We start from the raw sequence: 25,852 nt of genomic DNA, 5'->3' as shown, positions 1-25,852 counted from the left end.
ACCTGTGACAAAAATCAACCCTTCCTTTAGCCAGCTGACCAAAATTAACCAATAACAACATGGCTCATTTAAAAAACAAAATTTAAAAAAAATATAAAACTCCCTGAGTAATTTACTAACCAGAGCATCATTTGCTAGGGGACTCAGGGGCAGTTGCCCCCTCAACTTTCATAGGTCTATTTGCTTCATTATGTTTTCCATTTCCCGCCCCCCCCCCCAGCCCCAGCTTTGCAGGGTATAACATAATCACATAGAATGCCTCCCACCAGAATTTTGCTGAAATGATGCCCCTGTTTACAAATATTCTTCTTCTAGGAAGAGTTAAAGAGCTAGTCTATAGATAGATCAGTTTGCCTTTATCTGTAACCATGAGCGCTACATGGATTTTATGATTTTCTAATTTTCCATCAGGACTAGGCTCTTTTGTCTGCACTCTACTTTCAAATAGAAAAAGCATCTGAAAACATAAAAGCATCCATTCCTTTAATATGAAATCAATATGTGGTTTTCAATATTGTAATTTTGCAGCAGTAGTAAGATTCTTAAGAACAATCAGCCTCAGTTCACTGTTTTATGTAGAAGCAATTTGGTAACATTAAAAATGAGACTTGCTATATGTAATACTGAATTTTTTAGATGGTTGAGTCTGTTCTTTCGAGGCGTCTCTCGGCAGCTCCCTCTTAGCTCTATCAATACTTTGCTTCAATGACCAGCGGGTGTCACTGTTGAGCAACATGAGGCTCAGATTCTCATGATCTGGGAGCAATACAACCTCAGGCAGCTCAAACCCTTTTGGTTTAGGGAGCAAGAGGTTAATGTTGATGCTCATTCGTAAAATACTTAGATCCATATAAACACAATGCTCTAAATGCTTTGGAAAGAGGGATGTTTACATACGCCAATAAGGTTAATGGATCTATGTGCATAACACATTTACATGTATATACTGTATTGCTATCTGCCAGATATGTTGCAAAGCTATAACAACATGTGACAATTAAGGAGCTTTTGCAAAAAGAATAATTACACTTTTGTGAGTTATAAATGCTGCATGAGCAAAATGACTTGCCACGACCAAAACCACCTGCCAGATTGGGTCACCTGGAGGTGGCTTTGTGCATAATACTATCCTGTCAGGAGCATCACTGTTTGGCACTGAGGTTTCAAATATGGGAAATCTCGCAGGCTATAAAGTTTGAATTTCACAGTTGCCATAGCAAGATGGCTGCAGCATAATGTACATGTAGCAGGGTACAGGAGGGCAGGCCTGAGCACGCAGTCACTGAGATGATAGTATTTATTTCAATAGACCAGTAAATGTTTTGTGTGCTCTGTTGACAATTTGTAAAAGTAGAAAACCTGTTTTGTGATTTTTTTTGTGATGGAAGGTGTTTGTATGTTAAACTATTATAGATAAAGGAAGGCCTCCAACTATTTTTCAAATATGTTGTTATTTTAGTTTCTTACCGTCTCCTGTGGCTACACAAGAGCTGCCGCTGCAGGTTTTTTTTGGCGGCTCACTGGGTCTGGATTCTGGTCTCACTCATACTGCTTTTAAACCGCATAACTCCACTGATTTTAATCCAGTTACTTCTGATGTTTGAGAGGAGACGCAGGCTCTTTGTGTGCCCATCAGTGTAGAAGCCATTCTTCTGATCCATCGAATTTCAGTATGGGCCAAATCCGGGCAACCTTGCTCCCGTTCTCTAGTACCTAACTTATTGAACGGTCTCAATGAAAGCAGGTGAGTTGTTCAAGAAGTAAGGCACTACTTACTGTGAGAAAAGGAGTTAGACTCTTACCCTGTAGGAAGTCTCATGTCCCTAGTGGGTACACTCACAATCTATATTTTCTCTAGTTCACTTCCTTATAGTCAATTCACAGATATTTTTGTTTTAATAACTTCAGGATGTTTGCATGGTTTATTGCTTCTGTAATAAAATTATTGCTCTGGGCATTTGGAAACCGTGCCTCATCTAAACTCCTGTGTGATATTAAAAAGTGCAGCTCTTTCCCCATTGACTATAACCATAGGAAGGCAAAGATGGCACAGGAGGAACAGTGATCTCTAATTCCTTTAGTTTATTATTAATGGCTGTGTATTTGGGGACAATAAGAGTGTGTTCTGTGTTCTATTGAACATGGAGTATGGGACTTGTCCCAAGAAGATTCCTTAATTAACACTAAGGGCTTTTCTAGAGGAACAGTTCATGTGTGGCAGACTGGGGTGTAAATCTACCTTACACTAGTGTGCTGCATACTAACTGCCCACGTGGATGTTGCTGCCCCGTACTAACAGTACCCTAGTGTGCTTTGATCTACTCCCATTTCAAAGCAGGGTAGATCAAAGTGCACTAGGAAACTTTTACTCTGGAGCAGTCGGTTCCACATGGATAGTCATTGCGCGGTGTAAATTTATACCCCAGTCTGTCCTGCACTAACTGTAAACCTAGACAAGCCCTAACTGAATTAACACTAAGGGCCTGGCTACATGGAGGCATTCAGGAAAGCTAATCTGAATTAACTTTCAAAGTGGATTAGTTAAACTATATTAAACCCCTTTATGGAAGATCCTATTTAGGATTAAAGTGCTCTTAATTCACTTTCGCTTAATTCACTTTGGACCCCTGTGTGGACACTCTTATTTAGAATTAAAGTGGCTTTAACTCAGTTTGTATGTCTCAATGTATGTCTACACTGTCAGAGTTACATCACTGAAAGTTACAGTGCCGCTCAGAGAGCGCAGAAGGGAAACCGCTGTTGTGTGTTCACACTGTCAGCTGTCTACACAATAGCATGGCACTTGTGGCACTTGCAGTGGTATTCGGAGCGGTGCACTCTGGGCAGCTACCCCACAGAGCATCTCTTCCTCTTCCACCGCTAAGAGTTGTGGGAAGGTGGAGGGGGTCGCGGGACATCCTGGGTCCTGTCCCAATACCCCATGATGCATTGCTTCGTGTCCCAGCAATCTCTGTGCTTCCATCTGCATTTGGTGACATCTTTCAACGGTTTGTGTACTGCGTGCTCTGCCTCTTCGGTCTGCAGGAATGGATCCCGCACTGTTGACCAGTATGCTGCTCGCTCTGACTAACGTGTCATGAGAGGCAGTGGAGTTATTCCTTAAACTACAGAGGCAAGAGGAGTTCGACATTGATCTCACCACTTGTAGTAGCTACCATAGGCGCTGACTCCGTGGGTGCTCCGGGGCTGGAGCACCCACGGGAAAAAATTTGTGGATGCTCTGCACCCACTGGAAGCCAAGCTCCCCTCACCCCCCCTCCTCCTCATCCTCTGAGCGTGCCGCGTCCCTGCTCTTCCGCCTACCTCCTAGTGCTTCCCACCCGGCTGCTGCCAACAGCATCTCTGGGGGGCGCAGAGGGGAGGAGTAGGAACGTGGCATGCTCAGAGGACGAGGAGGAGGGGAAGAGGCAGGGTGAGAGTGGGGATTTGGGGAAGGAGTTGGAATAGGGGCAGGGAAGGGGCGGAGTTGGGGCGGGGACAGGTGGGCAGGGGCATGGCTTCATGGAAGGGGTGGAGTGGGGGTGGGACCCGGGGCGGGGGGGGGGGGGGGTCGAGCACCCAGGGGAAAGTGGGGAAGTTGGCGCCTATGGTAGCTACGACACAAGATTGCTTGTGGCATTCACGGAGGTGCTGACCACAGTAGAACGCTGCTTTTGGGCTTGGGAAACAAGCACTGAGTGGTGGGATCACAGCATCATGCATGTGTGGGATGACGAGCAGTGGCTGCAGAACTTTCGCATGAGGAAAGCCACATTCATGGGTCCTTGTGATGAGCTCGCCCCAGCCCTGCGACACAAGGACATGAAAATGAGAGCTGCCCTGCCATTGGAGAAGTGTGTGGCAATTGCACTGTGGAAGCTGGCTACTCCAGACTGCTACCAATCAGTCGCTAACCAGTTCAGAGTGGGAAAGTCTACTGTTGGACGCGTGTTCAAGGAAGTGTGTAGGGCCATTAATTGCATCCTGCTCCGAAAGACCATGACTCTGGGCAACGTGTGTGACATTGTGGATGGTGTTGTCAGTTGCCACAGGTGTGGTGTGCTCTTGCTCGATATTGATATCAGTTAGCTGCATGCGTATGGTCCCTCTGTGTGCTGCCCCGGCTCTGCAGATTGCTATCACAGCAGACTCTGACAGAGCCCCCAATGACCACAAACTCTAGTAAGGTACAAAGGCACATTGGCCAGGTTTATTATCGAAGAGAAACACAATCTCTAACTCCCCGATTCATATAACTTATATACAGTTTGTTGCTTGTCCCTATGTGCTCCCTGACAATGGACACAGCTTAGTCAGTGGCAGGATTTTCCACTGCCCCCTAGGCCGGACAAAAGACACTGCCCCAGCGATGTATTCTTATACACAGGTAGAACCAAGTTACATAACACTCCTGACGTATTGAGGTACAACCCCTTTATGTAACAATGCACCACCCTTCTACGCAGTAAGGTGCTGCCTCTCACCTTGTACATGGTAGGTCGAACAAAACAACTCTATCCATCATACTAGCCTTTTGCCCCTGTCCTTGTTATCTATGTGGACGGTAGAAGAATGTTCTTGTACCATTTGTGTACGGCTCTGATATCTAATCCACTTTAGGCATTTGTTTGTGCAACAGCATATGTTTATGGAACATCAGCCCTTTCCTTGCCAGCTTCTGTGAGCAGGGCCTGCCTCTGGCTCACAGCTTAACTTTGCTTTATGTTAGCAACGTCTTGACCATTACTTTAGCTCAGGCCTTAGGTCCCATAGCGGGGCTTTGATATCAAGGGTTTATGTTTCAGGGCCTCATCTTACTACAGATGGCTTTGCACAAATGGGCTTCCCTAACTGCAGAGGGGCGATAGATGGCACGCATATTCCAATTCTGGCACCAGACCACATAGCCACCAAGTACATTAATTGGAAGGGGTATTTCTCTATGGTTCTCCAGGTGCTTGTGGATCACTGTGGGTGTTTCACTGACATTAAGGCAGACTGGCCAGGAAAGATGCATGACGCATGCATCTTTCGGAACACTGGCCTGTTCAAGAAGCTGCAAGCCGGGACTTTCTTCCTGGACCAGAAGATCACTATAGGGGAAGTTGAAATGCCCATTGTGATCACGGGAGACCCTGCCTACCCCTTAATGTCGTGGCTTATGAAGCCACACACAAGGCACCTTGACAGCAGCAAAGAGCTGTTCAACAACAGGCTGAGCAAGTGCAGAATGGCTGTTGAGTGTGCTTTTGGCTGTTTAAAGGCCCACAGGTACTGCCTATATAGGAGGTGGGACCTGGCCCATGACAATACTCCTATACTTACAGCCACATGCTGTACGCTCCATGATATTTGTGAAGGGAAGGGTGAAAGCTTCACTCAGGGCTGGACCGCTGAGGCTCAGCACCTGGAGGTTGAATTTGAACAGTCGGAGACCAGGGCTATTCAAGGGGTGCAACGTGGGGCCATAAGGATCAGGGATGCCTTGAGGCAGCAATTTGAAGCTGAAAGCCACTAATATTTGTGGCTATGCTTGGGAGTGCAGTGCTTGTAATGCTGGGAGGTGATTGTGACTGGTGCAGACGATGCACTGTGAAGGTTTAAGAAAATTGCCTGTTGCTTTGCTGGGCTCTGTTTGCTTTCAGTTAATGGAATAGAGTGCTTTAGAACCAACACAATTCTTTTGTTAAAAAACAACAACCAGAGGAGCGAGACAAACAAAAAACACACCAGCACTGAGAGGGATGGGGGAAGGTTGGGTCCCATGAAGAGGGAAGGTCCCGGGATGATTAAAAATTTCTGTATGTCCAGGTATCATATCCAGCTTTCTCCTTCGGAGTACAGGGCAGCGGGTACTGTACTTCAGCAGGGCTAAACTGCAGAGGGACGGGTGTTGAGTGCAGTGGCTACTGGGAGTCTATGGTGGGGGAGGAGCGGAATGCAGCGGGTACAGACTGGAGCCAGGAGGTTGATAAGAGTGTGTTGGCGGGGTCTGGGGGGCGCATGGGAAAGAGGTTTGCAACAGCAGCTGCAGAGAAAGGCTTAACTTTCCTTGCTTGGTTTCAGTGCTAGTAGCAGTACCTGGAATGTGACCTCTTGGAGCTCCATAAAGTTTAAAAGCTGCTCTGTGACTTCGTTCTGGCATGCCCCGTTCTCCTTTCGGTCCCTCTTCTTGCTGTCCCACCACTCCTTCAATTCCTGTTTCTCGGTGGCGGCGTGCATCATGACCTCATACAGAAAGTCCTCGTTAGTTCTTCACGGCCATTTTCTAATTCTGTGCAGCCGTTCAGCCGGCGATAACGAAGAGGGAGGCTGGGCTCCCAAGGTCACATCTGTGAAGCCAAAATGCAACATTTTACAGAAGCAGTATTGTTTGCAACACACAGACCACTGATTCAGTGATTTAACACACAGCCACTCTTCACATACCTGTCACTAACTGGCTGACCCCAGGCAAGCACACATGAGCCACAAGACTCCCAAAATGGTGAGTAGCCGCAGGAGATGGGGAAATCAGTGTTCCAGGACCCGACTGTACGCTGGGCACAGGGCTCTTGGGGAGAGCCAGTACTGTAGGAGGGGGCCTTATAATCATTCCTGTCCCCACATTTTCCACAGGCTGTGTTCATTATGGAAGATATCTCACTGCTGAGGGTGAGCAGAGAATCAAGGGAGGGTCTTCTCCAAGACCTCAGCTTCCACCTTGGCCCTTATGCGGCTCACCTGTGTGCAACAATGATTCTCCCCTCCCCCCGCAGTGATGGCAGAGTGGCATGGGAAAGTTACCCTTAATGAGGCAAGAATCTGCACCAGCGGATTGCCCAATATCTCCATGAGAGTTTCCTGGAGATCTCTGAGGCAGATTCCCATTAAATGAGGGAGTCAATCAACACCCTGTTCTGCTGCTCAGATAGGCATGTGGTGTAATGACCACATATCATACAGACACAAGCCTGCTTTCTGCAACCCTCCTGCCCTCAACAACTCGCTTCAGCGATTCCCAAAATCAAAGCCACTTACCAGGGGCCTCCTCTCCTGTTTGTGCTTTGCCAAGCTCTGACCGCTGTTATTTTATTAATAAAGCTTTAAAATTTAGTCACTTGGTGTGTTCCTTCGTCTCCTCCCCTAACGATCCTGCTGCCTCAGCCTGATCACCTGACACCTCAGGCAGATTGGTAACAGCAATCTGTCACACTCTCCGAGCTTTTGAAAATCCCTCTCTTGGGGCCCAATCCTGAGATGGGTCTAGTCCAGGGGTGGGTCAGCCCTCAAGTTCCCACCGGGGAGCAGGGTTGGGAGCTTTCCGTGCTTCAGCTGGGGAGCGGGGTCAGAGGCTTGCCTTGCTTTGCTCTGCTCTGTGCATGCAGCAGCTCTGCACGGCTCCTGGAAGCAGGGGCAGCCCAGAGGCTCCGCACACTGCCCCTGCCCCAAGCACTTGCTCTGCAGCTCCCATTGGCCAGGAACCACCAGGAGATGCTTCAGGTAAACGCCACCTGGATCCTGCACCCCTGAGCCCCCCTGTGCCCCTGAGCCCCCCAACCCCAGCCCTGATTGCCCTCCACACCCTTTGATCCCAGCCTGGAGCACCCTCCTGTACCCCAAACCCCTCATCCCCAGCCCCACCCCAGAGTCTGCACCTCCAGCTGGAGCCCTCATCCCCCCCATGTGCCCCAATCCCCTGCCCCAGCTGGCCCTCCATACAATTTCCATACCGACATGTGGCCCTCAGGCCAAAAAGTGTGCCCACCCCGGTCTAGTCGTATTAATAATGGTTATTCAAAGGGGTAGATGGCTGTAGTCCTCAGCATTTTAAGTTCAAAATTCAGTTAACATTAATTTAGGTAAGTTCAGACTTTAGTTCATTCAGCTTTTCTTCCTCTCTGTTTTTCTGTCCCCTCACTCCTACCACATCAGCCCTATTCAGGTTTTGAGAGAGAGTTGCTAATACTTCACACATCTGGGGGCCTTCACATATAAAACTGTGGCTGAAAATGCAGTTTGGGAAATGAGGGGGGTCCTGTAAGATGTTGCCGCAAACATATGAGGACTGAAATTTGACTCTAGTTTTGCATTAAATCTTTGAGCTCAAATATTAAATATCCATGAATAATGCCAGTGCTGGCTTCACACATTTAGGACTGGTCTACACTAAAGCTGTAACTCGACCGAAGTTACTCTTCTTCAGTTATGTAAGTGAAGTCGACGAAACGTAGGTTGACTTACTGTGGTGTCTACACCATGCTATGTCAATGGAAGATGCTCTCCTGCCAACTTACCTTATGCTTCTTGGGGAGCTGGAGTACAGACATTGATGGGAGAGCACTCTGCCATCGACTTAGCGGGTCTTCACCAGGCCCATTAAATTGACATTGCTGCATCGATCGCAGCAGTGCCGATTTAGCCATAAACGTAGACAAGCTGTTAGTTCCCTTTGAAGAAATACAGTGAGATTCTCCACAATGGGCAGGGGATATTAAATCCCAGTGAGCTGCCATCTAAGCACATCAGTATTGCAACCATGCTGTTTTTTTGTTTGAGTTTCCCTTGTTTCTTTCTCTCCTGTCCTGTGCTGGGGAGATTGCTGCCCAGCCTTCCGCTTATAAAATGTGCAGATGACATCAAGCTGGGAGGAGCTGCAAGCACTTCAGAGGACAGGATTAAAATTCAAAAGGATTTTGAGAAAGCAGAGAATTAGTCTGAAATTGACAAGATGAAATTCAATAAAGACAAGTGCAAAGTATGTCACTTAAGAAGGAAAAAAAATCAATGCATAGCTACAAAATGGGGAATAACTGGCTAGGCAGTAATTCTGCAGAAAAGGATATGGGGGTTGTAGTGGATCATAAATTGAATATGAGGCCAACAATGTAATGCAGTTGTAATATCATTTTGGGACGTATTAACAGGACTGTCATTTGTAAGGCAAGGGAGGTAATTGTCCCACTCCACTCAGCACTTGTGAGAACTCAGCTGGAGTACTTGGCTCAGTTTTGGGTGAGAAAAATGTGAACAAATTAGACAGTGTCCAAGGGAGAGAAACAAAAATGACAGAAAATTTAGAAAAAAGTGGGTATATTTTGGCTTGAGAAAAAGATGACTCAAAAAGGGGGCCCTAATAATAGTCTCCAAATACATTAAGGGCTGTTAAAAAGAGGACAGTGATCAATTGTTCTCCCTGACTGTTGAAGTTAGGACAAGAAGTTATTGGAGATTTAGATTAGATATCAGGAACAACTTTCTAGCTGTAAAGATAGGTAAGTACTGGAATAGGTCACCAAGGGATGTTATAGAATTCCCATCACTGGATATTTTTACGAGCAGATTAGACAAACACCTGTCAGGGATGGCATAGGTATGTTTGGTCCTGCCCCAGCACAGGGGGCCATAGGTACTGGAACTAGGGGTGCTGTGGGTGCGACAGCAACCCCTGGCTTGAAGTGGTTTCCATCGTATACAAGATTTACAGTTTGGCTCAATGGCTCCCAGCACCCCCCCTACACAAATTGTTCCAGTGGCCCTGCAGGCGGCTGGACTAAATGATCACTTGAGGTCCCTTCCAGCCCTATATTTTTATGATTCTGTGATTCATTATAACCCTGTCAGTTTTAAGATAGATACAAGAGAAAAAAAGACTTGTATATCCTCTTAATTTATTCTTGACAATACTTTCAAGCACTGAATAATAATGCTGTAATTCAGACTTTATATTCACAGGTATTACAGAGTTTTGGATCCTCTGGATAATCTGGCTTCTGCTGAAACATTTAGAAAACACTGTCTGTTTTTTCCCTCTTACGGTTAGGCTTGCATTTTAAATTTAGAGCAACAGAAAAATATCCTGTTTATTGTCAAATGCTGGTTTCCAGCCATGACTTGAGTAACAGCAGCTTGAAGGAAATGGTTTGCAACCTTTCAGCAAGAGGTTAAAAATTTACAGAGGGGTTTTAAACTTTATTATTACTACTATTGCTTACAGATAAAATAGCTGCATGAATGATAGCCTGACCTTGAGCAATTCAGAGTTTAAAAAAAGAAAGCAGTAAGGCAAACACAAAAATCCTTTTGATCTGAGATGCTTTCTGGGATGACGGAGTACAGAAATTCCACATCTGCTTATTTCTGTCTGCATGTAATATGCCCTTCTCCAGGGAATCGGCACATAATCGCAGCCACAGACAATGACATTCCTACTGTTTGTTCATCCATTTCTGATGAGAACTGAAGAGAACTGGAGTTAAGTATGTAGCCTGTAGGTGGTGCTCCTATATCAGTGTACTCTGGGAATAGCAGTAAAGGTCAGTCCTGCTGGACACAGCTCACTTTCTTATCCTCTGCACACAGAGACATCTGGGAATATAGAACCACTGTCCTTATTTTCACACTTTGCGTTAACTGGAGCACTCCTCATAAACTGAAATATTGTCTCTGTGGAAGACAATGTTAATGAGACTTTTGTTCTGAGTTGTAGCATTGACTGTGTGGGGCTTGTGGCATAAATTTGCTTGTGAATTCATCCTGATTAGGCTTTACTGCCCCTAGAGCAGGGGTCAGCAACCTATGGCATGCGTGCCAAAGACGGCACGGGAGCCGATTTTTAATGGCATGCTGCTGCCTGCCGGGTCCCAGCTGCCAGCCCCGCTCAGCCCGCTGCCGAACCCAGGCCTCTGCCCTGATCCCTGCACCCCTCCCACACACCCCAGCCCCCTGCCCTGACTCCTGCACCCCCTCACACTCCCCCAGCCCCCTGCCCTGACTCCTGCACCCTCCTCACACTCCCCCAGCCCCCTGCCCTGACTCCTGCACCCTCCTCACACTCCCCCAGCCCCCCCACACCCCTGCACCCCCCACACATACCCAGCCCCCCCATACCCCATGTCCTGACTTTTGCACCCCCCACATTCCCATCCCCACCCCTTGCACCAAATGGGAGCTGCCCAGGTAAGCACTCCACCCCCAAACCTCCTGCCCCAACCCTGAGCCCCCTCCCTCATTCTAGCTCCTGGCCAGACCTTACACCCCAACCCCCAGCCTGCTCCTTCACCCCCAGCCCTGTGTTCAGTGCATTCCCACCCTCAGCTCAGTGCAGAGAGAGAGAGAGAGAGAGGAAGAGAATGGGCTAGAACCAGGCAGAAGGTAGGTACCCACTCTATGTGGGCAGGGCTGGGATCCCAGACCGGCAGCGGGCTGAGTGGGGCCAACAGCTGGGATCCTGGCTGGCAGGAGCCGGCGGATGGAATCCCAGACCGGCAGCGGGCTGAGCCGCTCAGCTCACTGCTGGTCTGGGGTTCTGGCTGCCAGACTCTTGCCAGCCGGGGTCCCAGCCGCAGGCCCTGCTCAGCCCACTGCCGGCCTAGGTAACACTGGAATGCGTTACCTAGGAAGGTGGTAGAATCTCCTTCCTTAGAAGTTTTTAAGGTCAGGCTTGACAAAGCCCTGGCTGGGATGATTTAATTGGGGGTTGGTCCTGCTTTGAGCAGGGGGTTGGACTAGATGACCTTCTGGGGTCCCTTCCAACCCGATATTCTATGATTCTATGATTCTAACGGAACCCCAGGCTGGCAGCAGGCTGAACGGGCCGGCGACATAAGTTCAGCATTTTAATTTAATTTTAAATGAAGCTTCTTAAACATTTTGAAAACCTTGTTTACTTTACATATGACAATAGTTTAGTTATATAATATATAGACTTCTAGAGAGAGACCTTCTAAAACATGTTAAAATGTATTACTGGTACGCGAAACCTTAAATTAAAGTGAATAAATGGAGACTCGGCACACCACTTCTGAAAGGTTGCTGACCCCTGCCCTAGAGGGTGATACATACTTTGTAGCTTCTATAGGCAGAGCTCATAGGACATACCCAGAACCCCTTGTGTCCCTCCATTCCTCCCACACGCTCCCTGCGTGCTACCCTCCCATCCCCCTCTATTTCAGGGACTCCCGGCAAGCCCCTCACCTTCTCCCTCCTTTGCCAAGGGCTCTGTGTGCTCCCTATTTCCTCCTTCTACTTCATACCAGAGGTGCTCCATACCCACTACCACCCATAGCAGGCTGTCCCTTCTCCCTCTAGGCCAGGGGCTCTTTGTGCCCTCCCATTCTCACGTCACACACCCCACCAGAGTCTCCCACTCTTCCCCTCAGGGGCTATGTGTTTCCCCCTCTTTTTCCCTCTGTACCAGGGGTGCCTATTGCCTCCATGCCAGGGTCCCCCATTTTTCTCCTCATGCCAGGGGCTCTGTATGCCCCCCGTCCCACTTTACCCACCATTTTAAATTCTATTGGGAAGATAAACTCAACTGGGCAGGAAATGCTCTGCAGGGCACAGGGGTCAGAGGACAGGGGACTACAGTATACAAGTAGAAACTCACTGTTCAAACCCTGGCATGTTGTTATTACTAAATAAAACACCCAGTAAAAAAAATACCAGGCTAAGTCAGCACTGATCTCTTTGAGACTGGATTCCCAATAGGTTTGGACAAGAATGAAGAATGTTATTGGGCTTTTTTATTCCTAGATAGCACCTATAATGAGAAGTAGCCAAGAGTTGTACTACGGTATTCAAACCTATAGAATCCAACTGTCAATGAGCAAAATCAATAGTGTCCCACCCTCTTATGCCAACTGATTTAAAACAGCCAACAACAATTCAGCAGTGTCCAGGGAAAAGCTTGAGCATGGTCTGACACTTGTCATTCTCTGGCTCAGCTGAACAGTCAGGAGAGCAAGTTTCAAAAGCAGGAGCCTTACACTGAAAATATCATGCTGCCAGCCATGGACAGTTGAGACGCATGAAATGACAGCGGAGAAGCCTCAGCAGATGTCACACAGCATGGCAGGACGCATGTGAGGCTTTAGTGATTGTCACTAGCACCTTGACCTGTACCTGAACTGAGAAGCCAGTCACGCGAGACACCATAGCACCAAAGTTATTTTCTGGAATACCCCATGTAACGGAGGCACCAGGGCGATGCTCTGGAACTACTCCATATGAAGCCAGTCAGGACTCTGGGGGAGCCTCCTCTCTTTGAGCATACTGTCTCCAGGGTAAGAAGCTTACACAGCTTCAACCTTCCTGGGTCTGACCTCAGAGCATTCAGCATCCCCTTCCACACCGTGCGTTCCTGGGGAAGCCAGAGGGCCCTGCACCCCAACTCTGCAGTCAGCAGTGACTCTCAGCCAGCCGGTAAAACAGAAGGTTTATTAGTTGACAGGAACACAGCATAGAACAGAACTTGTTAGCACAGAAATCAGTGACTTTCAGCCAAGTCCATCTTGGGGGGAGGGGAGCCCAGAGCCAGAGCTCTGGTCGTCCCCCTGCAGCCCAAGCCAGAGGAGATTGACTCACTTCCAGCTGCCTGGCCCCTGCCCTACCCGTTGCTCCTCCTCCAGCCTTTGTCTCGCTTCCCGGGCCAAAAGTCACCTGGTCGTATCCCTCTCCTGGGTCTCAGGTTACGAGGGGGCAGCCATAGCATCCATGCAGGCAGCTAGAGCAGCCCCAAAAAAGTCACACATCCTTATTCCCACCACCTAGACATTGGTGCAATACTCAGGGAAACTGAGGCACACACAGCATTCATGCAAAACCGTAAGACTCACATGCCACAAAACAAAGGAAAATACCCACTTTGTCACACTTAACTACAATCTGCTTCCATAGCGGTGAAACGTGTCAATGAAGTGATTGTCATAATGCTGTTGTTATAATTTAATATAATGAATATATAAATTATCATGTCTTTAAGCTACTGCACTTACTGTAACCTGATATGAAATCTTGTTCTGGGCCAAATGACACTGTGATTGTGACAGCTGTCAGTCAAGGAGACTTCTATTCACAACAGCCTTATTTACATGACTGGACAACTCTAGTGGGGAGCAGAGTTCAAATAAGCAATTGGCAGCAAATATTTATAAAGAACAAATCTCGCCGGACAGATTTGATTGTTTTTTACGATAGAATTAGAAAATGAGTGACAGAAGGCAATGGAACAGATGTAATAGACCCGGTTTGTAGTCAAGTATTTGACAGAGTGTCTCATGAAGTCTGACTTGGGAAAATAACTCAAAATGGCTTGGAAATGAACGCTGCCTTCTGAACTGATAATGGGTGGAAAGACCAAAGATAAAGAGTTACAATATAGAGCAATGCATTGACTTTTTTGCAGGGGGTGGGAATTTGTTCAGTGTAATATCTCCATGACTGACCTGGAAAAGGACTAAATGTTCACAAATGACTGTAAACAAGGTGTGTACCCCACTGAGGACAGAGAAATAATAAAAAGACACCAAAGGAGAGCAGAATAATAGCAGGGATTCTGAACCACCAGCTGTTTCCATAAGGGGGAAGAAGGGGACTGGAAAAGGGCTTACAGTATCAATACAGTGCTCAAGTGAAAGTCTTCACTTACAGATGTGGTAGCCTAAAGAAGGAATTACAACAGCATTATGTAGTTCCTAGACACTGTTTAGCTGTGAATATCCATGCATAAAGTAAACAGTTGCTTCTGAGGGAGAGAGCTGCCATTTTACAAAATACTGTCCTAGCCCTTTAAAATTCCTTCTGACGTGATGGAAGTGTGTTGTTTTTTTCCAAACAGGAACTCAGCATTGTTCCATGAAGTTCATACAACAGCCCAGGGCAGGAAATGCTTTGCAGGGCAGGAGGATTTTAAAGAGCTAAGACAGGACTACATTATATAACTAGAAACATGCTATTCAGACCCTACACATTTATTATTACTAATTAAAAAATAAAATAAAAAAAATTAGAAGTCTAATTCAACATTGACCACTTTGGGAATGGAGTGTTGCGGAAACTCATATGAGCTTCCTGAAAATTAGCCATGACTCACAGAACGTTGGAATGGTACACCACCCACACCTGTAAAGTAAGGGGCATGCATAGGAATTGACATTCCCCAGCTTTTGGAGGGGCATGTTTTGTGGCCCCGGGACGGAGCTGACTCTCCCCATAGCAGCCCTAGGCTGGAGGAGTTCTGTGCCCCCGCTGATTATTTGGGGGGACGTGCCCCTGCTTGCCCCACCTTTCGCATGCCCCTGTGTAAAGTAAAAACTTTCTCTGCCACAAGACACCATAAGAATGGTTTCCTTATTCATATTATTCTTTCTTAGACAAACATCAGGGTTAATTGTGCTCATCTCAGTGCTGCATGGCTCCCAGACTATGAATTCTATTATTTTCATATGTAAAATGTATCCTCTTAGGTTACCCAGGATGGATTTTCTTTATGATGCATTTTGCCTGTTCCTTTCCAGAACAGTCACGATGTAACACAGTTTCTACAACATATATATATATATATATATATATATGGTGAAAGCACACATATCTTTGTGCAATTTAGATGGGATGTTTTATTCACAGAACTATGCATATGGAGCCAAGGGTAGCATTTTCAAAGGTGCCTAAGGCATTGTCTACACTGGGTGTGGCGTGTAGGGTAGATGTAGCTACACACCACAGGCTGCCTCAATGCTGTGGCGTGTAGCTAAAAGCGTTAGCGAAAGGCTCTGAGAGCTCCCCTATGCCAGAGCCTTTTCCCACTGCTGTAGTCTTTCCCTGTGGCGGGGAAAGGCTACAGCAGTAGGGAGCTAAGATGTCCTAATATTCTGGCATGTCTTTCCTCAACTCACCTAAGCAATGCCTCACCACCTACACGGCTATTTATACCCATGCTAAGAAGGGCATGTGCAGTGCATGTACTCACACCCCGCCATCAGTGAATGTGCGGTATAGACACCAAAAGGGGGATTTGGGAGATTGTTGCTTTTGAAAATGACCTTAGGCTTCTAAATCTTAAGGGCTTGTCAACATGGTACCGTAGTGTTCTCTACAGGGGTGTTAACTGTATGTGTTGCACTCTAACTGCCCTGTGGAGACCCTGCTGGCATGACCCTAAAGGTACCCAGTTTGCGCTGATGTCGTCCCTTTTCAAGCAGGACTACATTAACATGCACCAGGTGCCTCTTGGTTTGTGCCAGCAGAGTCTAAACGGGGCAGTTAGAGTGCAACATGTTAGAGCACTCTACGCCCCTGTAGAGTAACCTGCAGTGCTGTGTAGACAAGCCCTAAGGTGCTTTGGAAATGGTACCAAAAGATTCTTTGCAAGTTTCTATATCAGACACAACCCTCCTCCCAATGGCTTCTATTTTAAACCATCATGGTAGAACTTATTTCCTCAGAAAGTCTACATAGGCCTCCGAAGGAAGGACCTGGGTTTGTCCCCTGGCTCCCTAGCCCACTTTATCCATAGCTACTTGGTCCCTCTGGGCCCCACACTTCCCCCGTACGTAAGAGAGATCCAAGCCTTTAACTCTACCCTGACACTGTTCTTATCATCCCACTATTTTCCATATGCCCCAACACAGCTCTAGTTTTGTTGCTCTTCTCCCCTATTTGAGAAAACTCTGGGCCCCCCGCATCCCTTCCAACCCCCCTCCCCCAGCTCCACTTTTTTTAAATCTCCCAAACACAAGTGAATTTATCTATACAATAACTCTGAGAAATAAGGAACTAGAGTTATCACCATTTTATAGAGAGGAGATTGAGACACAGAGGTGAAAGCCAAAGATAGCGGCCACATCAAAAGTTCTAGTTAAAGTGACATACCCAAGATCACACAGGAGAGCTGCAGCAAAGCCAAGGATAGAACCCAGTTCTCCTTGCTCCTAGTCCTTTATATTAACCATGTGACTATTCTTTGTTTTCCCCTTATAGTGACCTCCTCATTCAACTATTTTCAGGGGGATCCTGGACCTTGCTTTTTCTCTGCCTGTAGGCAAAAAAGCATTGTAAGAATATTGATTTTTTAAAATTAGGACATACTTTGAAGAGTCATATCTCAAATAAACCTTGATCAAATAGAATAAAATATGCACCACAAATTCTACTCCAATCCCTGAACTGACACACTAATTTCCAAGCCTACCTGACCACACAGATTGATTTTAAAGAGGGTGCAAAATTCATATTTAAATAAAAACCATCCTGCAAACTTAACTGTGGTATATCTGTTGCTGGCCGATAATTAAAGAGCATGCTTTTTCATGCCATTTTTTCTTATTATTTTCCTTTCCACATTTTCCCCTTAATTTGAGTAAAACTCAATAATTATACAAATAAGGAGCAATATTAAATAAAGATGTCACAGGAATGTTAGCAAAAAACTAAACTTCATTTTCTGGTACCACTCACCATACATGAGCCAGGACTACAACAGTTAATGCCCTTTCACATGAGAGGGGTCACTGACAGTATTTATCATTACAGTAAATAATGACAGATTCTGTTGTTACCATATTATTCCTATTTGCATTAAATCATATTTATTGCTTTCAGCTGCTCTCTCCCAATCTCTAAAAACATGTGTCAAGCATGAATAAAATAGTGAACACAGCACATTAACCTTGCCATTGGCTTGTGATCTGTTACTATACATTGAGTATAATGAGATATTACATTAGTAATTATTATTTGTATTGCAGTAGCACCTAGCACCCCCAGTCATGGACCAGGACCCCATTGTGCTAGGCGCTGTAGAGAAACAGGCTGAAAAGGCAGTGTCCGCCCCAAAGAGCTTACAATCATAATATAACATGACCCAGATCTTCTGAGGTATGTAGGTGCTTAAGTCCCATGAGAGTTAGCAGCTTCAATTCTTTCAGGGCCTGGGGTCATATGCATAACACCACATCATGATGGTTTCTTAATCTGTGTCACAAGTAGTGCAGGCTGAGCAGTGAAAGGGTCAGATAAACATTCAGACAGAAGCATGCTTTGTTATACGGTGTATAGACCATGGCTCAGCTTTGACGAGGAGAAGGTCAGAGAAACCAGTCCTTGAGCACAAGGGAGTTACAGGTGTCTTGCTTCACTGCAGGGATTGCAGAGAAACTACTACTGAATGGGGATGAGCCCAGGTGATGATGATTCCTATATCAGGAAGCAGGAATCTGTATAAGAAGGGAGATCCAGTAGTGAATCAGTTTCTGATTAAGCTGAGCTAAAAGGATGGTAGAGACTTGCTTTGTAGATACCTTGCACCTTTTGCTTGTTTGCTTTGCTAGTAAATGGACACTGAGAAGCTGTCTATTTGATATTATATTTTGGCCACAGGAGGCCTGATTTGAGCCTGCAGCTTCTGGGCAGTGAGCATGAGCCCTCCGTTTCTGCTGTAGCTAGACAGCGGGTTGCCTAGCCTATAATATGCTTAATGCATACTCTTTCAGGATCTTTAATCATGTCTTCTTGCACCTGCTCTTACTTGATTTTCCTTCTATCTTCTGACAGATGCTTGATTCTGTTCCAACTGACCTACATTTCCTTCTTCAGGCCTTTGGCTGTGTCCTGCACATTTTTCAAAGGTCTACAACACTCCCATCACATGCTGAGCAGGCTTAGGAGTCTCTGAAGGCTTGACATAAGGGTTTCCAATTGCCCCAGAAGTTCTTGCTGCAATCAGTCACAATGATAGCACGTTTTTACAACAGGGCCTAAGTATAACATAGGCCATCTGTTTACTACGGTAACAATGCAGGAGGGAAAAAATAAGACTGGTAACTGTGTTCCTGAAGAAAGGTATCCATGCTAATAACTGAATAATAGCTGAAAATACTTTGAACCCTCAGAAACAGAACAAATAATGTTTTGAGGTTGTAAGGCACAGGCCAGGCCTGTGACTCGTAACCACACAATTCAAAGAAGAGGGAATGCTGGTTCAGTGGAGGATAGATAAATGGAATTACATGCAAAGTCAGGTTGCTTGTTTTCTGGGGGTCTAGTGAAAAAGAGTTTTGGATAAATAAAGCAGTATTATGGAGCATTACCTCCTTCAAGACTGGGCCCTTAGTGGAATTTTGGTCTAAGTACATGTTTACAAAAATATTATAGCTATGAGATTGTGGTTGCATAATCCTCTGAGGAACACAAATACCATCCTAAGGGCTTGTCTACATGTACACAGGTGTAGCTGCACCGCTGTAGTGCTTTAGTGAAGACGCTACTACACCGATGGGAGAGCTTCTCCTTGAGCATAGTTAATCCACCTCTGCAAGAGGCGGCAGCTATGTCAACGGGAGAAGTGTTTTTACAATTATTAATACGATATTGGGATCTGAACAAATCATGACAAAGGGTTAGGATGAGATCACAAAGTCACTTTCACTTACAACCTAATTTAGGATTTGAACCTGCCAACTTTGTTTTTTTATGTAGTTTTTTTTTAAAAAGATGCACCAGGCAATGAAATACATTTGCCTTATTTCTTTTAATTGCTATGTTGTACTTTTTAAATCCTATACTGAAGATTACTGTGTACTGAGACCTAACTGTTGGACACCTATATAAACACTGTAGCTTTGTGGGCCTGCAATTAAAATCTGAGCTTCAGTTTTTATTACAATCTTAGATCTTACAATCTTAAATCTTACAATCTCTGATTTCACTCAGGTGAAAATTATTGTTGAATAATGTTACCAGACAACACTACTACCACTAGAATTGTGAGGAAAAAATATCTCTCTTTGGGCAAAGCTGCTGAGATTTACCCTATTGTTTCTTTTTGAAGTACGGTGGACAATTCACTTAATCCAGCTGGTTGCATCAGTTTCATTATAAGTAATAATCAGTCTGTCAGCAATTATAACATGTGTGCATCTCACCAGGGGAATTTTACTTCAATGGAAGAAGGATTAGACATTGGCAGAGGAACAGAAGTCTTGATTACCTATAACTAAAGTCAAGAGAATATAATAGAAGACTGGCCCAGTCAGAATGAGGAAAAGGAGCAGGTGTTAATACAGATGAGATTAATCTACTTTTTACTATTCTGCCAGAAAACAAAATGAAAATACTATGTCTCACAATGAATGCAGATTAAAATAATTTGATAACACAATAAGATAACCAGATCAGGCAATCAAATAATAAAAGCTATCATAAAATATTTTGCAGTGTTTCTAAATCTTTTAACATTCTAGTTAATGTTAATTTTTCAACTGTTAGGTAATTCTAAATAGAAAAATCCATTTTATAGCCCTAATGCTATTAATTAAAGCATAACTAAATAATACCATTAATTAGTAATAAATACTGTTAGTAATATTACACAATTTTATATAGGTATATGCATAATTACATCTGTGACCCTTTGAAATAGACCCATTAACATGGTGTGAGGGCACGTGGGTAAAGATCTGTGGAAAGACAATGAAAGCAAGCTCCCATCCAGATGTGCTGATAAGATCTCATGGCAAGATATGCAAGCTAAGCTCCTCATTAAAATCAGTGGAAGCAGGGCCAGCTCTAGGTTTTTTGCCTCCCCAAGCAAAAAATTTTTTGGCCCCCCCCCCTTTTTTTTGGTTTTTACACACGTTTTCACTTTGCAATGGTTTTTTTTTTTTGACTGTTTAAAATTTTTAAAAAAATGAAAACAGAGAATTTGTAGTTAGTGAAATAAAACAAATTTCCTACTAGTGTACTCATTTAATTTTAACAAAATCACAATTACAAACAATTTGGGTTCAACTACACACTGTAATGAAAAATGTTAATGTCTTCCGGTGCACCCAGTTTCTCATAAATTAAAAGAACTATAATTGAGTAATATTTGACATGTTTCAAATCTGATAAAATTTCATTACGCATGCCATTAGAAATTAATTGTATTATCATGTTTTGATAATGAGATTTTTACCCAAATAATGGGTGTAAATCTCTCCATCTTTCACTCTTTATACATGCTTAGCCATAACACTATCAAATTTTGCCAATAACTCAACCAATTTCAAGAAATTTCCATTGTTGTTCTCATATAAAATATCCGAGGATCCACAGAATGCGAGGCACTGTTCGGCTAGGAAATTAATGATTGCCAGTAAACGTTCCAACACAGCTTGACAATGTAGAATTTCTGAATTTAGTAGACGTTGCTGTACCGCATTGATTGTTGTACTGGAACATAATCTGTATGACAGCTCAATCCAATTTGTCAACAAGCGTAAATGATTTTTTGATGTTTCATGTTCTTTCAAATGCTGATGCAAATTTCGCCAGTCATTAAAACCTCAGTTGCCAGAAGAATGTCCGAGTTACAGAACAGTTTGCAGCAAAACCAAAAACTACATCTTTGGTCTGTGAATACACTAACCACGATCTATTAATTTGTTCCCCATTTTTCATTTTTTCTTCATACTGGATGGCATAAATCGACAATTCGACTCATTAAGTGGATATTCAAATGTAGGATCTAGTTTTGAAGGACCTTTTTTCACAATAATCATTAGCATTGCATCAGTAATGATTGTCGGCCATGTACTTGGATCCGAACCTATGTCAGTCTCTCCACCTTCCAATAATTGTTCTTCAGTTTTAGATTTGGATAACAGTTCTTCATTTCTGGACTCTTCAGCTGAAGAAGTAAATCTTTGGATAGATTATGATTGTCCGTCTTTATCAGTTAGCGAAGATAATCTTTGGTTGGATTGTTGTTCATCTTTATCAGTTGATAAAGATAATCTTTGGTTCGATTGGTCTTCATCAGTTGATGAATAATCACTTTCAATGCATTGCTTAGAGCTTTCTCCTTGAGTGTCCACTTTTTTAAAATACTTATTTGAAGTACGAGATTCTGTTTCTAATTCTTTTTGCCGTTTCTCTCTTTGTTGCCGGTAGGCAGCACCGGAAAGTCGTTTTCATTTTTGTCCCGGCATTTTAGCCCTATAACCACTGGCACTGACGTGACACAGAAATTGGCATGAATGGTGCCGATAGGGCGGCACAAGTAATCGTGATTCCTGATTTAATTAATCAATAACTGTTAACGTTTACACATTTATGCACATTCACATTATGAGTGACCGTGTCACAACATGACATGATATTTTTCACTTCATGCTCCTATCGCACTACTGGAGATTGTTTTGATCTTCATGTATTATTTTTTTTTGTACATTGGTGGATTTTTCCGAAAAAAAAAAGGATGGCCGGAATGCCGCCCCTGGAAATGGGCCACCCCAAGCATGTGCTTGCTTTGCTGGTGCCTAGAGCCAGTCCTGAGTGGGAGTGATGCACCTAAATAGGGTTAAGGGTCTGAGGCACAAACCTTGTGCTGTCTCTGTACTGAGATAAAACTGAAAAATGCTGAGATAAAACATTCGTGGCCAGAAAATCCTCTCTCACCTGTAAACATGTCTGACCATATCACAGGGTGGCACTGGCCTGTTAAGAGGGCAGAGGCTAGTGAACTTGTGACTCATCATCTCACTTAGTCCAAGTGGTCTTAAAAGAGGGCACCCGAGCCCTAGAAGGGAGGGAGCCCTGGTGCCCAATCAGGAAAAGAGCAGGTGAGAGCTGCCTGAGTGAGACAAGATTTTGGCAGGTGAGTGCTGCCAGAGATCAGAGGACTGTGGGAGGTCCCTGCTGGAAGCTGTAGGCGGTTCCTGGGAGAAGGCTAAAGGCAAGAGCGCACCAGGAGAAGTTTGCTGCTCCCCAAGCTTAACCTTCCCCAGCAGAGAGCCAGGGCTGGAGAGGGCTGAAGGCTCAGAGCAGTAAAGGAAGATGTCTGCTGGCTCTCTGAGCAGGAGGCAGAGGGCTGGAGAGGCTAACAGAGAGATGGCTGCTCCCCTGGTGGTGATGCCCTCCCAGCAGAGGAACTGTAGGGATTCCTGCTAGAAAGAGGGGGTTACACTCCAGCTGTCCTGGCAATAGGGCAGGAGAGGAATGAAGAACTACCCAGGTGTGGAAGAAGTTGCTGGAGTGTGGCATATGCTATGTCAATCGGCTAGACGAGGGAGGGTTTTAAGGACATTATATGTGAGAAATGGGCTCTGACTGGGACTTCTGTTATGGATTATTTGAACTATATTATGGTAAAAAATTGGCCCCCAAGGAGGGTTTAGAGAGTCAAGAACACATGTGTGGAATTAGGGGGATACTGAAGGAGGACCTGATCCATTACGGCTGTCTTATGACAGCCCATAATCAAAACAATCAGCCTAATAAAGAATGTTACTCTGAGCCCTAAAAATTATGGCATCACATAGAAGGATAATTGTACCATCTACCATGATACATTACACAAACACAAATATTAATCCTTACTCTCCAAACCCTACAAAAGGACATAATATGATCCCATGTGTCCTTTGGCACTGCAAACATTTACAAGACACTCAGGGACATTTTTCTACTCAAAATGATGTTAATGGGTGTTTAATAAGTACCTACAATGACCATGGTACAGGTGCTTGTTTAGGATGTACTTCATAATAGTGTCTCCCGACATAGCCAGGCAGATGGTGAAAGCGGCATGGCTGTACTGCAGTTGGGAGAGACCTCTCAGTCTGGTTAGATGTCAGAGTAGCAGTCGCGTTAGTCTGTATTCGCAAAAAGAAAAGGAGGACTTGTGGCACCTTAGAGACTAACCAATTTATCTAAGCATGAGCTTTCGTGAGCTACAGCTCACTTCATCGGATGCATCGGATGCTTATGCTCAAATAAATTTGGCAGTCTGGTTAGAAAGACTCATCTGGCAGGGCTTGAGCTAGCACATGAAAAATAGTGGTGTAGACGTTGCAGCTCTGGCAGAGACTCGGGCTAGCTGCCCCAGCTCAGATGCAGAGAGTCAGGTGAGCTTGAGAGCCCGAGCTGCCACTCTAACTGCAACATCCACACTGCTATTTTTAGTGCGCTAGCTTGAGATGAGCAAGTGAGAGTCTCTTTGACTGGACAGGGAGGCACCCTCACAGTTGCAGTGTAGACATTATTTTACAAAGATTATTACGTTGCTTCCCATAGGGCCTTACCACCCAACTTTCATTTCTAGAGGCAGAGATGATTCCAATGAACTGTGCACAGAGTTGCACACTTTTCCTTGTCAGGATCTTCCCGAATAGTATGCTATACTGGCCAGCAAATGGGGTAGCATAACCTGATTTATAACCTGTTTCTATGGTTATAAGTCAACCCTAGTTTGTTTGCAGCTCAGGAGATCCCTATATGGGCCACTGACCATTAATACTTATTAGAAGTGGGTATAGTCATGAACATGACTGAGAACACATTCATCATACAACATACAGCTACCACAACAACATGCTACATCCAGATCAATGTAATATTCTTCCACTAGCTCTCCTCAGACATCACAGATCCTCATCTCCCATATGTCTAGGTCTTCTCTTCCACCTCACTGTGTGGGGTTTTATTGATATTATCTCTTGTAACAGTAAGCCAGTAGTTACTTTTAGACATAGCAAGCCACGACATTATTAGAGATTACAACAATGACAGGAGACTGGAGTAGCAGGAGATGATACACCAGGACAGCAGGTCACTACATTGTATGATTTCGCCAATTTATCATATGAGATTTACTTTTCTTTACCTACAGTACATTACTTTTACTGGGCAATCAATCCCAGATATATTAGAGGCAAACAATAATTACTGTTCTAATGAGTTCAGGGTATTTGAAATCACTAGATAATATTCAAAAGGCCATTTCTTCCTGCCATGGTCTCTAATTTAAATAAGTTTACAGAGCTACTTTTGAGCACAAAACTTCACATATCATAAGGGAAAAATAAAAGCTTCCAAAACATGAAACGGCACAAACATAGTGTTTTTTTTAAATACTGTAAAAACTTAGATAAATGCTAAGGCTTGTATAGCTGTGAATTCAGAAGACTCGACTGCTCATGTGAAATGTATATAATGGAAATATAGCAAGAGTTACAACATTTCTTTGCTAGAAACCCAGATGGTTCAGATTAGTCACGCGCATGTTTATTCTACCTTGTAGTACTTAACTACCCATCCAGTTCTGGACTCCTGCAGTTTTTTGCCCAAAAGAAAATGTAAGTGTCTATTCCAGTAAATTCTTCCACTGCATTACACCTGTTGTGACCTAACAAATCAGCTTATCAAAACAGTGATTTCAAAACAACAGTTAAGAACACACAGTCTGAACCTGACAACCAAAATTACACTGCACAGTATGAGCAGAATTACTGGACTTATCAATGAGCGATGTGACAAAATCAGTCCACTGAATACTCCGCCTTCTAAGGGTAACTTCTGACACGTTGGTTGTATGACTCCCATTGAAGTCCATGAGAGATGTTTTATTCCAGAGAACCTCAGACATCTAGCTGAAATCTCACTGTAATGGGAGACTAAAGGGACAACAGCAAAACCACCACACTTAGACAGTGAGGGTCCATAGCGCCGAATGTCCTTGGCACGTTGTACAGCTGTACTCACGGTATCATTGTAAGGAGAGTGATCACTTTACATAAGCTATTACCAGCAGGAGAGTGGGGTGGGGGGAGAAAAACCTTTTGTAGTGATAATCACCCATTTTTTCATGGTTTGTGTGTATAAAAACATCTTCTGTACTTTCCACAGTATGCATCCGATGAAGTGAGCTGTAGCTCACGAAAGCTTATGCTCAAATAAATTGGTTAGTCTCTAAGGTGCCACAAGTACTCCTTTTCTTTTTGCAAATACAGACTAACATGGCTGTTACTCTGACACCTGTCACGGTATCAGAGGCTCCACAGGTTTATTACAGGTCAGGTGCAACTAGATTAATCATGCATGATTGTGTTGCTGTTGCCAGTCCGTAGCTGGGCAATGTCCCCTCCTGACAACAAGTCCAATCTTCAGGGCTCCACATGCAAGGACTTTGTCTCCAAGGTGGGCTATCTGACCAAAAAGTGCCAGCCCAAGGTGACCAGTGATTTGATTTCAATCTTCTCAAGGCCAGTTCTCAATAATACACAGAGGTGAAAGTAAGCCGGGCAAGAGCCCGTGAGCTGTACCTGGGTGGATC

Source organism: Lepidochelys kempii, chromosome 1 (assembly GCF_965140265.1).
Source record: "Lepidochelys kempii isolate rLepKem1 chromosome 1, rLepKem1.hap2, whole genome shotgun sequence".
NCBI classification, from domain to species: domain Eukaryota; kingdom Metazoa; phylum Chordata; order Testudines; family Cheloniidae; genus Lepidochelys; species Lepidochelys kempii.
This window is presented reverse-complemented; position numbering follows the sequence as displayed.